The sequence below is a fragment of the Thermobia domestica genome, chromosome 13, assembly GCF_964235325.1.
Source record: "Thermobia domestica chromosome 13, izTheDome1.hap1.1, whole genome shotgun sequence".
Classification (NCBI taxonomy): Eukaryota; Metazoa; Arthropoda; class Insecta; order Zygentoma; family Lepismatidae; genus Thermobia; species Thermobia domestica.
In genome coordinates this window covers 134,863,649-134,877,696 of record NC_137466.1, presented here as the reverse complement: position 1 = coordinate 134,877,696, position 14,048 = coordinate 134,863,649, and the positions used below count along the sequence as shown (strand labels likewise).

General features: G+C 36.7%; 1 protein-coding gene across 2 annotated transcripts in view; it reads right to left on the bottom strand.

Moving 5' to 3' along the window:
- LOC145668536 (calcitonin gene-related peptide type 1 receptor-like) overlaps positions 1-14,048 on the bottom strand; it is a 1,245,332-nt gene that overhangs the window by 1,067,124 nt on the left and 164,160 nt on the right. For both annotated transcript variants that reach the window (XR_014128034.1, XM_081736520.1), the window contains exon 2: positions 2,300-2,372. The gene's annotated coding sequence lies outside the window, so the exon portion shown is untranslated. The remainder of the gene's footprint in view (positions 1-2,299; positions 2,373-14,048) is intronic.

Sequence of the window (14,048 nt, the reverse complement as noted above, 5' to 3'; positions counted from 1 at the left end):
TACACAAACTCATTTTTCTCATTTGAAACAAGGAGGAATTGTCACAAGTTTGGAAATAACGAATCATTGCTCCAATTCCCAAGAATGGCGACAAAACTGAGTATAATAGATCGAAGCATCTCCCTTTTTGTCAACATCTTCTAAAATCCTCTCAAACATTTTATTAGCAAGATTGACCCCATATGCAGATGAAATTATTGGAGATTATCAGTACGGGTTTAGACGAAATCTTTCAATTATCGACCAGGTATTTACCATTCGAGAAATATTGAGTAGAAATGATAGTACAATACTACGGTACGTCAATTATTTACTGATTGCGGAATGCCTACGACTCTGTTAGTATGGAAATATTGTATAAATATTCTTACCGAATTCGTAATACCGGTAAATCTAGTAAGATTAATTAAGATTTGTTTAAATCAGTCCCAAAGTAAAGTCCGCGTAGAGAAATACTTGTCAACGAGATTTTACGTATATAATGAATTGAAACAAGGAGATGCAGAGTCGCCATTATTATTCAATTTTGTTCTAGAATACGCTGTAAGGAAGATCAAAGATAGTAACCAAACTTAGATCTGAATGACACTCACCAGATTATGGCTTACGCTGATGATGTAAATCTAAAAGGGGTGATGTGAGGACAATGGAAATAAATGCAGAAATTTTATTAATGACTAGGTACATAGATTTAGAAGTAAATACAGTTAAAACTAAATACGTGGAAGTTCGCAATGAGCGTAATACTTTAAATTATGGATGCGTTAAAATACCAAATAAACCTTCGACAAAATAGATACTTTCAGATAACTAGGATCAACATTAACAGACCACAGCTATATCCACGAAGAAGACCTTTTGTCTTCGCGAATCTTGTAGAAGAGTTTAAAGCGTAAAATGTGTGAAACGATACTTATGCCTATAGTACTGTACGGTGCCAAACGTGATTCTTACTCTAAGGGAAGTATTTGAAAATGAAATCCTAAGGCGAATATTTCGGACCTAAAAGGGACGAGAATGTAGAATAGTAAAAACGCATAATGAGAAACAGTATAATTTGTACAGTTTACCTAACATTGCTAGAGTCATTAAGTATAAGAGGGCATGTCATAAAGCTAGGATAGAAGAAAATAGAAAATCTTTCAAAATTTTGAGTGGAAACTCAATCGGGAAAAGACCATTAGGAAGACCTAGATGCAGATAGAAAGACAATATTAAGATTGATCTCGCAGAAATTGGAATACAAAGTAGAAACTGGATCCAGTTGGCTAAGGACAGAAGTCAATGGAGAGCTTTTGTGAATCCAGCATTGAACCTCCGGGTTCCATAGGCCATATAATTAGTTATACATAAGCGCCAAAATTTTAGAGAGTGGAGAGCTAATGGAGATGCTTGGTTTTCAAATAGAGTGTTGATATTTTGCAGGGTACTATAAGAAGTGATTCCTTACATCAATATATATATGAACCTGCAGGAAAAAGAACATAATTTCAGAGCTAGGGGCGTCGAAAAGAATAGAAAAGTACATTGCAATATACGTTACTTCGAACGCAAGGAACCGCAGAATAGCATTAGAAGTCACACATATGCCATCCAAGAAATGCTTATTTCAATAATGTGGAATGGGTACACAAGAGATTTCCCATAGGGCATAACTCCCAGATATGCTCCCAATAGAATTTCCAGATGTGCTGGACTGCTTTGGAGAGATGGGTAGAGGCAAGAAGTAAGACTTCATAGCAGTGAACACGGAATGCTTCGGCGAGAAGTCGGAATTCTTAGGACCGTCAGCTCTACGGTTCCTCATGTTCGGAATAACGAGTGCTGTGAAGTATTTTTTTTTCATGCTTTTAGATACCCTATCCCCGAAAATATGCACTTCCCCCTACGTGATTTTTTTTTCTTATTTTGATGAGACGAACCACTTCTTACAGCTTTTCGGTCCAGTTCATTAACACCATAAAGAGAGAGAGGGGGGAGGGAAGAGAGAGAAATAGAATAATAATCAAAAAGAAATAAATGGTAGACATACTACGCTAAACCAGTAAGGGCAAAGGTTTTTTTTTTTTTTTTTTTTTTTTTTTTTTTTAGGGAAAGAGATAGAAGATAGTTGCTTTCATTAATGGAACCTCGGCTACTTAATTTTATACATCAGCAAACTTCATCTGGCTCTGCTATATGAAAAATCTTGCTGTTTATATTCTAGTTAAAATTATTTGTATGCAGTAATAATAATAATAAATAATAAATTTTAATAAGTATTTACATTGCTCTCATGCACATATGGTAGAATACTTACCAGACTTATTTTCTCTCACAGTACAAAAGATGCACGGTTGTTACACGGAAACTACTGTGGATACAACGAACACCTGAAAAATATACAAACGAAACTTTTAAACAGTCTGATTGAGATTGTGAACTTTTCATTTCTACCAAAGCTCGAACTTTGAGAATGTTATATAATATCAAATGTATAATAGAGCAACATCAGCTATCTACAAGAACACTCTGAAACGGATTGTGCTCGAAAACAGAAATCTTTAAATTACTCCGTTCTAATCTTTTCTGGAAACTGTATAAGTACAGTCTTCTTTAATCTAATATGACCATCAATCCTGTTTTTCATCTATATATATAAGTAAAATTAAAGCAAAACTGAAGTGAATCTTCTTTGGGCAAACTGCACTTTGAGTGAATCTTCTTGGGAACTTAATGCCAAACTGAAGTGTTAACATTTTCTACAAATCGCTGTGTAATTTAAGAAAGGTGGATTATCAGTATGTTAACCAGATTGCTGTTAACTGTTGATCGCAAGCTTGCACGCGAATTTCTTGAACGGCACTCCATGAGCTGAGTGCGGAATAAGCTGTCCACTCGTGACACAACATCATGCAATGAACCGAAGACCCACGCCTACGTCATTCCGCTCAAATTAAACTTGATGTTTCAGTTTAAAAAAGAAATCGTGTATATTAATAAGAAAGAGCGAAATAGAAATTTTTCGTTTGTACAGAATATGATATGATATATGATCACACATGTTGTCGATTAGTTATCTGTTATGCAGAATTCGTACACCACTGGGTGGATGATGCGTTGAAGGGGTAACGAAGAATGAGCACCGATAATGTACCGCTAAGATGGTCGATCAACATAACACATACTCTTGGTAATTAGATTATAATTCGTGTGGAATGAATTCCATGTTGCCTGAGCTTTCATGTGAAATGAAATGAAATATTTCAGTTTTACGTCCTACAGTCAAGCTGTGTACGTTAGTGAGATAGTGATGATAAGAATGAATGATCGAATGAAGAAAGTGGGAGGAAAAATAAGAACCCTAATGAAACCCAACCACACGGTGTTTATCCAGCACAAAGCCCAGCCTGAGCTCCCAGTTCCGTAGTTTGGTCGTATATATGGCGCCCACATTACATCTTCAAATGTCGAAGTTAATTCAAAGAAACATGATGGATCGTTTAAGACGTGGGAGAAGATAGGTAATAAGATCGGTGGGTGGAGTAAACCCTATTAAGATAATACTGCTTTTAAGTTCAGTAAATTTGATCAGTTCTAGACTTAAAGTCACTTTTATCAGTTCAAGACCTACAACACTTAGCAGTCTAAAGTTAAAGTCTTTTTTGTCAACTTTAGTTTTAAAATCACTATTGTGAATTCTAGACTTACAGTCACCATTATCAGTTCTGTAGGTTTACTTAGGCAGTTACTTTTATAAACATTAGTGTATTATAATCGCTTTTATCAGTTCCAGACTTGTAGTTATCTCTATCAGTTCTAGATTTATAGTCATTCTTATAAGTTCTAGACTTATGACCACCTTTATCAGTTCTAGATTTATAATTATTGTTATCATTTTTAGATTTTTGAACTACAAGGATTGCACAAAGGGATTTGTATTACTGAATAAATTTTATAGCGGAATAATGAAAAATATAATCAGTACAACTAAACTTTCAAAGAAAGATAAATTTCTTTCCTTTGTTCTTACTGCTGGGTGTTGTATCTCCTTGGAAGTTAAATACTGTGAAAATATTTACCATTAAGAATTATTTACAAATACATATAATTACGAGGGGTGTTGGGAAAGTCATGTCTATGGCGGGCTAACAAGAAAACCAATGAGCTGAGAAGAAAACCGTTCTTATTTTTCACTGTAATCACCTTTCAGTTCTACACAACGTTTCCATTTTGTTCCAAGTGACTCAGTGCCATCAACATAAAAAGATTTCTCCTTAGAATCAAAGAACTGAATCACAGTATCCATTACCTGTTTGTCGCTTGAAAATCGCTGGCCCCTGAGGTATTTCTTAAATGACGAAACGGATAATAATCACTTGGGGCTAGGTCAGGACTGTAAGGTTGTAGACGGCCGAGTGCCTTCTCCTTCATCTGCATATCAAAATGCAGATGAGTGCACATTTGCATATCAATATTTAAATATATGGGAATTTGTGATCAAATTAATTGCTTATTTATTAGCATTCATTTTAATTATTATATAACTTCTATGAATATTAGTGGGTAAACACCGAGCGTAATACGAGAGTATTAATACAATTTTGATGTATATTGTATTTCATGTATGTATTTTATTCCTTTATAGGCTAATGAACAACATTTAAAGTTTGCGTGCATCTCATTAATGGGACTTTATAATGTACATAGTACAGGCGTTATTGGATTTATATAGTCTGCATACTATTCTACATGATTAATTAAAAAGGAGAAATCAAATCATATGCATTTGCTTCATTTATAGAAGTTTGAACTTCATGGCTACAGAGATAGCTTGAACAGAGATTTTTTTTCTCTTGGCGACATCAGTCTGCACTGAAACTGCATGTGAGGTCTATGACAACTAATGAGTGGAGAAATCCCTAAATGACCAAGGAAGGATGAAACATTGAGTATAGGAAGTATACTGGTAACTTCCGCTTGTATAGCAATGGCTAGGTGGAAACATTGCTTACAGACGCTCTCCAGGCTTTGTTTCAAAAGCCATAAAATTTTTAGCGTCAACATGATAGATTTCTTATTTCTAAAGGTGTCGTTTTCACACCTTTTAAAAGAATCTCGCAAGTCTGAAGTCCTTGGCTTAGCGTCACCCCAAGCTCGTTACCGTCAGCCGACGGACCTAAGTATTTTTCCCATGATGCACTGCACTTTTGAAAACTGTATTTTATTTTGACTTATTTTATGTGTAAATTATTAATATTAACGTATTACGCTCACCAGTTCTTGGAAAGACCGTTTAAAATTCATGACTACATTTGTGACCGTGTTTCCCATCGTTCAAGACATTTAGATCTTGTGTTTTGTCAAAATTAATCATAACAAAAATGTTTCTATCTCTCTCTCTCTTGGAATAATGGCTGCTGGGTTGGTAGCAGACAGTTTTGAGGGAAGCCAATGGAAAAGAGACTTCCTACACATACTCGGAGAGATGACAGCTGTATCTAGTGATACTACTGCATTCTGTATATAATTTACTACATTTATGTATGTTTAATCAAGTGTAACTATCCTTTGTAATGTTTATTTCAGTGAAAATAGTAAATGTTTATAGTGTTGTTGTGATGGACTTCTGTTTGGGCAGAAGCTTTCGAATCTGCCGCTCTCTACAGTGGTGGCAGCACCTATCGAGCAGTTTTGCTTGCTTTGCAAGAGCAAGAGGGTTTTCGGTGTGGTGCTTGGTGAAGGACCACACACCGTTATTGCCGGAGGCATCAAAACCTTTTGTTCTGGAATTCTTAGAAGAGCGAGTCGATGCTTTTCCAGAAAAATGTGAAGTTTAATAACCCATTCGTGGGCTTAGTTAAGTTAGTTGTTGCTGAAACGCGGAAGAGTTTATATCTAAACTACAGCGTTTGAAGTTCCTTAAAACTTCTCAATAGTTGAGAAGTATCCACCCAGGGCAGTGTGAAGAGCGCTTCCCATGGCGTCCTGTGTAATATATACATGGTCAGTCATGTATCGGGCAACAATGTTGTTAGTGAACAGTGCTTATAAGTATTAAATTTATAGTGAAAATACTACAAGTGCTACAGAACAGTGATATTCCCAAAAAGTGTTAATCACGTCATGTTCATTTTTTTTTTTTTGCATAATCCCTCTGCAACCAACATTTTCTGAACCATGGCTAGTTTGGCTATGACTGTGTTAGCATTTCTAAGTACCAGTTATTCTGCGGACAAAGCTTATTAACCGTGCATTGGCACTTCTCTTCATTCCTATTATGGAATAGTACAATTGTTGCACCAATCTCTTGTTGAGATTACTAGACCTGTCTCGCTATATGACAGTGTCTCTCCTTGAACTCTTAACTAAGGAGAATAACAAGACATTTAGCATTGCTATTTTAACTGACATTTCTTGGGTCAGTTGCATCACTAGTTGACCGTCCATTTTTGATCTACCGTTCACGGACAACTTTGATTCCAGTGGAATGGAAATGTGGAAAATTTCCTTTGCTGTGTGATTGCCATTATAGACATTTTGTCAATCCCTTCTTTAGCAGAGACTACCAGTGAAGTGGACATAAGGGCACATCAATTTACCAGGAAACTGTGTCATATATACGCAAAGTTGAATTTAACTATATAATTTTTTTTTCTAAAAATCCTCCTCTCTGAGTAAGAACTGTCAGAGACACTGAACTCATTATCATGAGGAGTAAAATTTTGTTTGTTTATCTGTTTGTCAGATCAAATTAAGAGGTCAGACAGATCTCTAGTGTCAATTATATCGATCGTCTATATCTTTACAGTGTGAAAATGTGTATATATCAACTAGTGTGAGTGGTGCACCATTACAAGAAAAGTTCTATTAAGTGTGTTGTAATTATGAAAGTGGTGAGTGTTGCCTGCCATCACCTATTGTTCTCATGAGGAGGAATAAATATCCATCTTCCAACAGTATAGCGAGGGTGTCTGTTTTCCTGAGTGGTGAGTACCCGAATGTTAATCCACATGTTTTATTTTCAGGAGTGAGAGCTAAGGAAACATTTCCCCTTACTCTTGTACATCTGACCACCTTCCTGAATGGGGCCCAGGAAGGAGTACGCCCAGAGAACATAAAGACACAGTTATGAGTGTAAAGAGTACGTAACAGGCTGCTACCTGTTTGTTTGAAATTTTATTTTTTTTAACTTTATCGCATATTTGAAACTCTTTACAAGTAGCTGCAAGACCATAATTGTTGTCAGAAAACCCTGAGATTTTTGTTTTTGTTTTATTTTGTTATGCTCTACCGACTATCAATTGTGGCAGTGGCGGCTTCAAACGGAGATCACCTTTTTCACTCCAAGCAGGGATTTACATATGCAAAAGTATTTTATTTACATTTTGAGTAATTTACATAGTAATTTGAATATCCCTAGCCACTCCACCATATTTTATTTAAATTTATTGTGTTGGTGTTTCTTTGGTATGCATAGATTACATCTATAGCTACTTGCACCTCACAAGGTGGGTGGAAAAGTTGAGTCATTCCCTGTTCTGTGATAGCAGCCTGCGCAAGATGGGATGTATGTGCTGACGCATTTTCATGAAAAAGCAAAATTCGACGATTTGCACTTCCGCGTCGTTTATTCTGAACTGCTCGGTGTAAATCTTCACGTGATTTCTGTAAGTAGTCCCTGTGATGGTATGTCCCTTTGGTATAGCTTCAAGCAAAAGAATTCCTTCCCTATCCCAGAAAACAGTTACCATAACTTTGCCAGCTGATTTTTTTTTTTTTTTTTTTTTTTTTTTTTTTTTTTTAGTTGGTGACTTCTGATGCTTCCACTACATGGACTCTTGTTTAGATTCTGGGTCATACCAGTGAGCCCATGTTTCATCTCCTGTCACTACATGCTGGTAGAAGTAATCTCCTTCCATAAAAACCAAATTCTCCTGACACATTTGCAGCCGAGTTTGCTTTTAAAAACGTTCAAATTGTGAAGAACCCATCTGGAACAGACTTTTGTGAGCCGAAGGTGTTGGTGTAGAATATCCCCAACACTATGAATATCAACCCTTACTTTCTCCGCTATTTTTCTAATCTTTTTTTCGTCGATCGGACATTACCAATTTTTGTACAATTTCCAAGACTTCAGGTGAAGTTGCTGTTTCTGGTCGACCATTCTTCGATGTTTGTTTTACCACGCTCAAATGAGCTTACCCATCGTGTTACTACCTGTTTCAGATAGGATTGCCGTTGTTTATGGTGGCAAAACACAGAACTAAGAAATAAACGGAACGCAGCTAAGACGTGACAGCCCACTCGTGATTCAGTAATCTGCAGTGTTGAAAACTCAGTACAGTACATGGTACGTTCTTTGTGGAAACAAGCATGGTTTAAGTTAGCGTAGGAGTATATATGTATGGGCATGTGAGTGACAAGGATTGTTTGCTTCAACTGCTCTCCCTTCCTCTCTTTTTAAGCCTATCTCAATTTATATTTCTATCCATCTATCTATCTTCCGCTCTCTCTTTCTGTTTCTCTGTGATAGTCACAGAACTCTCAAGCTGAGGCTTGCTGCCAGTGTTCGAATTAACGGCGGATGCCGGGGATATCGCTCTCTCGTGAAAGCTTATTCCCGGCTCATATAATGAAAATAACACAGCATCCCTGACAGGAATAATTAACCCGTCCTAGTGTACATAAGATTTCCTCCTCTCGTTTAAAAAATTAATTTGAGCACTACTTGCTAGGGCCTACTACATGCCAAAAACCAAACTGCAGACGAATACAATTATGTTTGCGTATCAGTTACACAAAATCAGAGCACAGTTTCTAGGGCTGCGTGCGGGAAAATAACGTCATAGTTATAACAATGCAATAACAAAATTTTTCATGACGTCAATGTTTAGTTTTATTGTACAATACCAAACTGCAACATAAAACACGTGCAATTGTTCATAACAACTAATAAGAATTTCATACCTTGTTTTGCTTTTGTCCCAATGTGTCATTGTTTTGTTTTTTTTTGGGGGGGGGGAGTAATAAGTGACAACGAATATTAGTGTCGTAATTCGGTAGCAAATCATTTATTTCTATGCCCTTTTTCAAGTTTATATGCCTTCAAAATAGTACATTGTCATTATATTACTACAGCATAGTTCCTGGCGTGAAGGATGTCTTGTGTTAAGCAGAAACAACACCCAGAGTTCAAGTAATTTCGCTCTATGAACTAAATTTGCCTAGACACCTTGAAATTTACAATATTTTAGGTAATATATAGGATATTTTAGGTACAATATATCAGTGCATCATGAAACGTCATGTACATACAAGCCACGACACTGTCATTAATATCAAACCTGACGTTTTGTTTTAGGGTTTCATTTCTTTCTGGACTTTAGACATCAGGCACAGGTAGGGAGATGATGGGGGAGGGGATATTGGAATGGCTCGATCGGTCAAGTTTCGAACCCGGTGTAAGCTTCGGATTCGCCGGGAATCGAACCCGGGACCTCTCAATCTGTAGTCAGCGACGCTAACCCGGAAAATGTGCGACACCAAACTTTACAGTTCATTGTATTTCCTAGATGGAGTCATTTGGGTCACGTTTCGGATTCTGTCGCTGCGTCACTTACGTGCGAGTCAGACCGGGTTAACGTAAGTGACTCGTGTTCAGCTCTGATTTATCACAGTTTTTTCCTCCCAGTTTTAAGACTACGTATCCTTCGAGTTTCTATTTTTAAATATACTAGGCAATAGTAGAAAAATTACCCCTGTCTGCATATTGCTTCGCATTAGATGTGGTACAATGATCCATTCAGATGTTCGGAAACATACTTAGGCCTATATTTAGGCCGAAGTGTCCCCCATGGATGAGTGGTAACGCTCGATGCTTTGTACTCAAGGGATCCTGGGTTCGGTTCCCGGTGGACTGTAGGGTAAGTCCGGTCCTTTGAAGCTTACCAGCTCATTTAGGACGTTACTAACAACTCAGTCACGCAATATAGGTCGTTCTGCCTCCAAAGAAGGCAATTCCGAATAAATAAAATAAAGAAAGAAAGTCCGGTAAACAGGAACATGTTTCTTTATGCATAATGTTGTAACGGTTGTTTAATTGCACAAATTGCACACATTTGTCAACATGAAATATCAGTTATAGGGCTCTTTAGTTTACTTAATCTATTGCAACATCGGTACAAGTACATGCATATCACCCATAATTCAAACAACGTTACAAGTTCCCCCGATTCTCCCCGGCATCTCTGGCAAAACATATGGTCAACCTTATTCACCATTTTTAACTCATTCGCAAAGCTTTTGTTCGTATTGTTGTTGCAAGAGATTGTTGTTTCTTTTGCTAATCTGCAAAAAATTAGCAACAGATCTGGTCGTTGGGACATACATTTCACATTAGGAAGTATGCAATGCTTCTGTATGCGAGTTATTTTACTATTTCAGCTATGTTCACCTGTTCACTTCTTTGAACACTTTCTTTCTGTCTCTCTCTTGCTTTGTGATGATCAGATGCGTAGCTAGCACTAAAACATAGAGGGGGCTAGGATCCCGCCGTGGTGTAGTGTATGAAATACCACCTATTAAAGAAGCGACGGAGAATATAGAGAAGATAGGGGCCTACTGGGATATAGACGGGATCGTGGGTCCCGGCCCGGGTAAGGTACGAACTCACGAGAGGATTGGAGGAATCTCACCCATTATAAACTTCATAAAATATTATTTCTACCTTATTTCCACTTGAGGAGAAACATTCCCCCCAGTTCCCCGTCACCTAGGTTGAGACAATTTCGCACCCTAATCCCTGGTCCAGCATACTAACAATAACCACAAAACAGTAATAAAGACATGATTCTCCCAACACCCCTCGTATAAGTATCGTTCTGGAAGTTAAAGCATTTATCTTTATCCGAAGCTTTTCTTCTTCAAAGGAAATTTTCACAATTTCTTTTTTCAAAAAGCCGCCCGGACTATTTTTTTGGGATCTGACGTCTGGTAACTCAAGCGAAAACTAATCATGCATGCACACTTTGTTAGTAATTCATTTCTAACTTTTTTGCTGCCTATCCTATACCGATTAATGTAACACGTTTCTGTGAGTCCCTTATGCTGTATACATTGATATCTTCATATTTTGTCTAATTCCTGCTCTGCCTAATAACCCCCCAGTTCCTTGAGCACTTCTTTCATCTTACCTCACCTTAGTGAGATCAGGAATTCCTGTACACCTTATTTCTTGTTCTACCTAATCTTCGCAAAAAGGGTATTTAGACTTGAGGGAAATTTAATAATAAATATTTTCCCGACTACTGCAGTTGTTTTCAGGGCTCTTGATTTTTCTCTATCAGTTCAGCGTCCATGAAATTAAATTAGTAATCGATAGTCACCACTAGTTTACTACAAGTATATCTAAGCGATATCTATTTGCTCTGTACAACTTCACCGATTTTCTTTGCGGGCTTGTGTTTAATTGTAGTTCCTTGTATGAAATGTGGCAGCAATAAAACTGACGGTTTTATGGAAAGAAATTATAAATACGAGTACAATTAAGTTGATGTATATGGGGAAAGTGCGTTAGAAATAACAATACGGTTTTTTATTATTATTAATTTTAAAGCAGTACATATTATCTAATGTTCCCTCATAGGAAATATTTTTATATACCACCAGCATTATTTAATTTCACTTTAAATATTAGTTAGAACAGGCACGTAGCCAAGGGGGGGTCCGGGGGTCCGGACCCCCCCATCGAGACCAGAAATGAAAAAAATTAGGGAAGGATGAAACAAAATAAAAGGAGAAAAAGAAGGATCAGCGTTAAAAATAAACTACAGGAAACTTTTGGTTACTCTTTCTTATGAGAAAACTTGTATTACTTGCAATACATGGTTGCGAGGTGAGCGATATATCCTGGAAGAGTCAGGGAATTTGAAATTTCTAGAAAAGTTGCGGAATTCTCAGAATTTCTGCTACTAGTCATGGAGATTTCAAGCTTCCGAAAGCATAGTGCCGTTGTGTAACAGTAGACATTTTTTATCATAATTTTTCGTCATCGCATCCTTGCAATATCAAACATGTTATTTCAAAAACAATTTTCTACTGCTCCTTTAACATGTCATTTGAAATAAACAGTAGTTGACGGAATAATAAAAACAAAAATATATGTAGAAAGAAAGTTCTGTTAACATTTGATTCAACAGAAAAAGGAACGCAAATATTGCAAAATATTTTACAAGACATTATTGAATATGTACTTTTTCTATTAGTGAATATGCACTTTTATAATAATTGAGGTCATAATGAAAGGAAAATTGTTATATTTGAATAAACCGAGGAAGGATGTAAATATTGTATAATCTTTTTAAATACGCTTTTTTTTTTTTTATTTTGCTCGACATTTCTTCATAGTTTATTAAAATACTTACCAACATATCCTCACAAACCAATATATGTTGATAGTAAAGTAGTTTAGATTGATCGAGCTCCTGGGCCTTCAGAATTTCATGTCACGCTCCCCCCCCCCCGTTACCTAATCCTGGCTAAACGAACCAATATATTTTCCAGTAAAATTGTTTAGAATGATCGAGCCCCTGGTGTGATGACCACAGTATTTCATGTCACGGACCCCCCCCCCTTCACGAAATCCTGGCTACGTGCCTGGTTAGAAATGTGGAGCTATAAGTACTACATTATTTAAGTACACATACATTTAAAAAAATCAGTAGTCTAGAAAAATATTTACTATATTAACATAATTGGAGATAGCCAATCAACATAGCGCTACGATGACCAACTCTGTATCAACTCCGTTTGGAAATCATTTTATACCTGGAAATAATTGCTATCTTCGACATATTTCTTTTCGACGTGAGTTTATTTAACATGTGAATATAGTTGTTCTTGCGCAATCTGGCAGGTGAATTCTACGTCGTTCAACGTTTCAAGAACCTAGAAAACATCGTTCTCGTCTTCAGGGTAAAGTAACGGATAAAACTACTTATGACTACGGTTTACCCTGAAGACGAGAATAATATTCTCGGTTCTCGAAACGTTGGTCGACCTAGGATTCATCTGGCCAATTGTCTGAAAGCAACCAGTGCCATAACAATATTGTTTTAATCATTATTTATAGACGGAAAACTTTGTACGAAATTAGGCAGTCGCTTTGTCCATGCCACTTTTATTGCAGTTAATCGGCAAATTGTGAACACAATTTACTGTTTAAAAACAATTTCAGCATAAAACCACTATAGTAGTATGGTCGATGAAGCTCTATAAAGGTGACAGTAGTTAGTAGAGAAATTGAAGACGGAGACTTTAAATGAGAATGTGTCAATCGCGTTTCAATTAAACATTGAATGATTCTTAGGTACCATACAGTGATCATATAATTTCTACCTAGAAACATAGTACATACCTGTCATATTGTATATTTCCATTAATAACATTTACTCAATTTCTTTAGCTGATTTGAAAGACGTTTTATTGGACTTTCTTGCCGTACCAAATGATCCTTTAAATGTACTACGTATTGAAGACAGATAATGGATTTTTGGCTTCCCGAAACAGTACAACATATACCGGATACAACTTCCAGTCTTTCCTTTCAAATTACTTCTTTACTAATTCTTTATTCTTTACTAATTCAAGATTCCTGCAGCATAAATAATTTTACCCTTTAAAAACTACGACACGCTACACTATAATCGAATCGTTGTAACGAAAATTATAGTGGAACCAGGTGGTAAAAATGAGGGGGAACGCGGGTGGACGTCGTCCCCCTAATTCCAGAAAATGTCTGTGGCGTTCCCCAGATTTCTAAAAAAAAATTACAATGGGCAAAGATAGGCGCGGGGGACGGCTTGACGTCATGCATCCCCCCTCGTTTTCAGATCCACTTTTACCCTTGATGTGGAACATTTTAATTGGGGGAAGAGTAGTGCTTGCCACATGACGAAGTTGAATTCACCGGTCGTTTTTGACTGATATTTAATCCCAAGCGCTGGGGATTTCGGAAAAGGGTCAAAGAAAATGTATGTGCATTATATTGTATGAAAACCAAATGAATT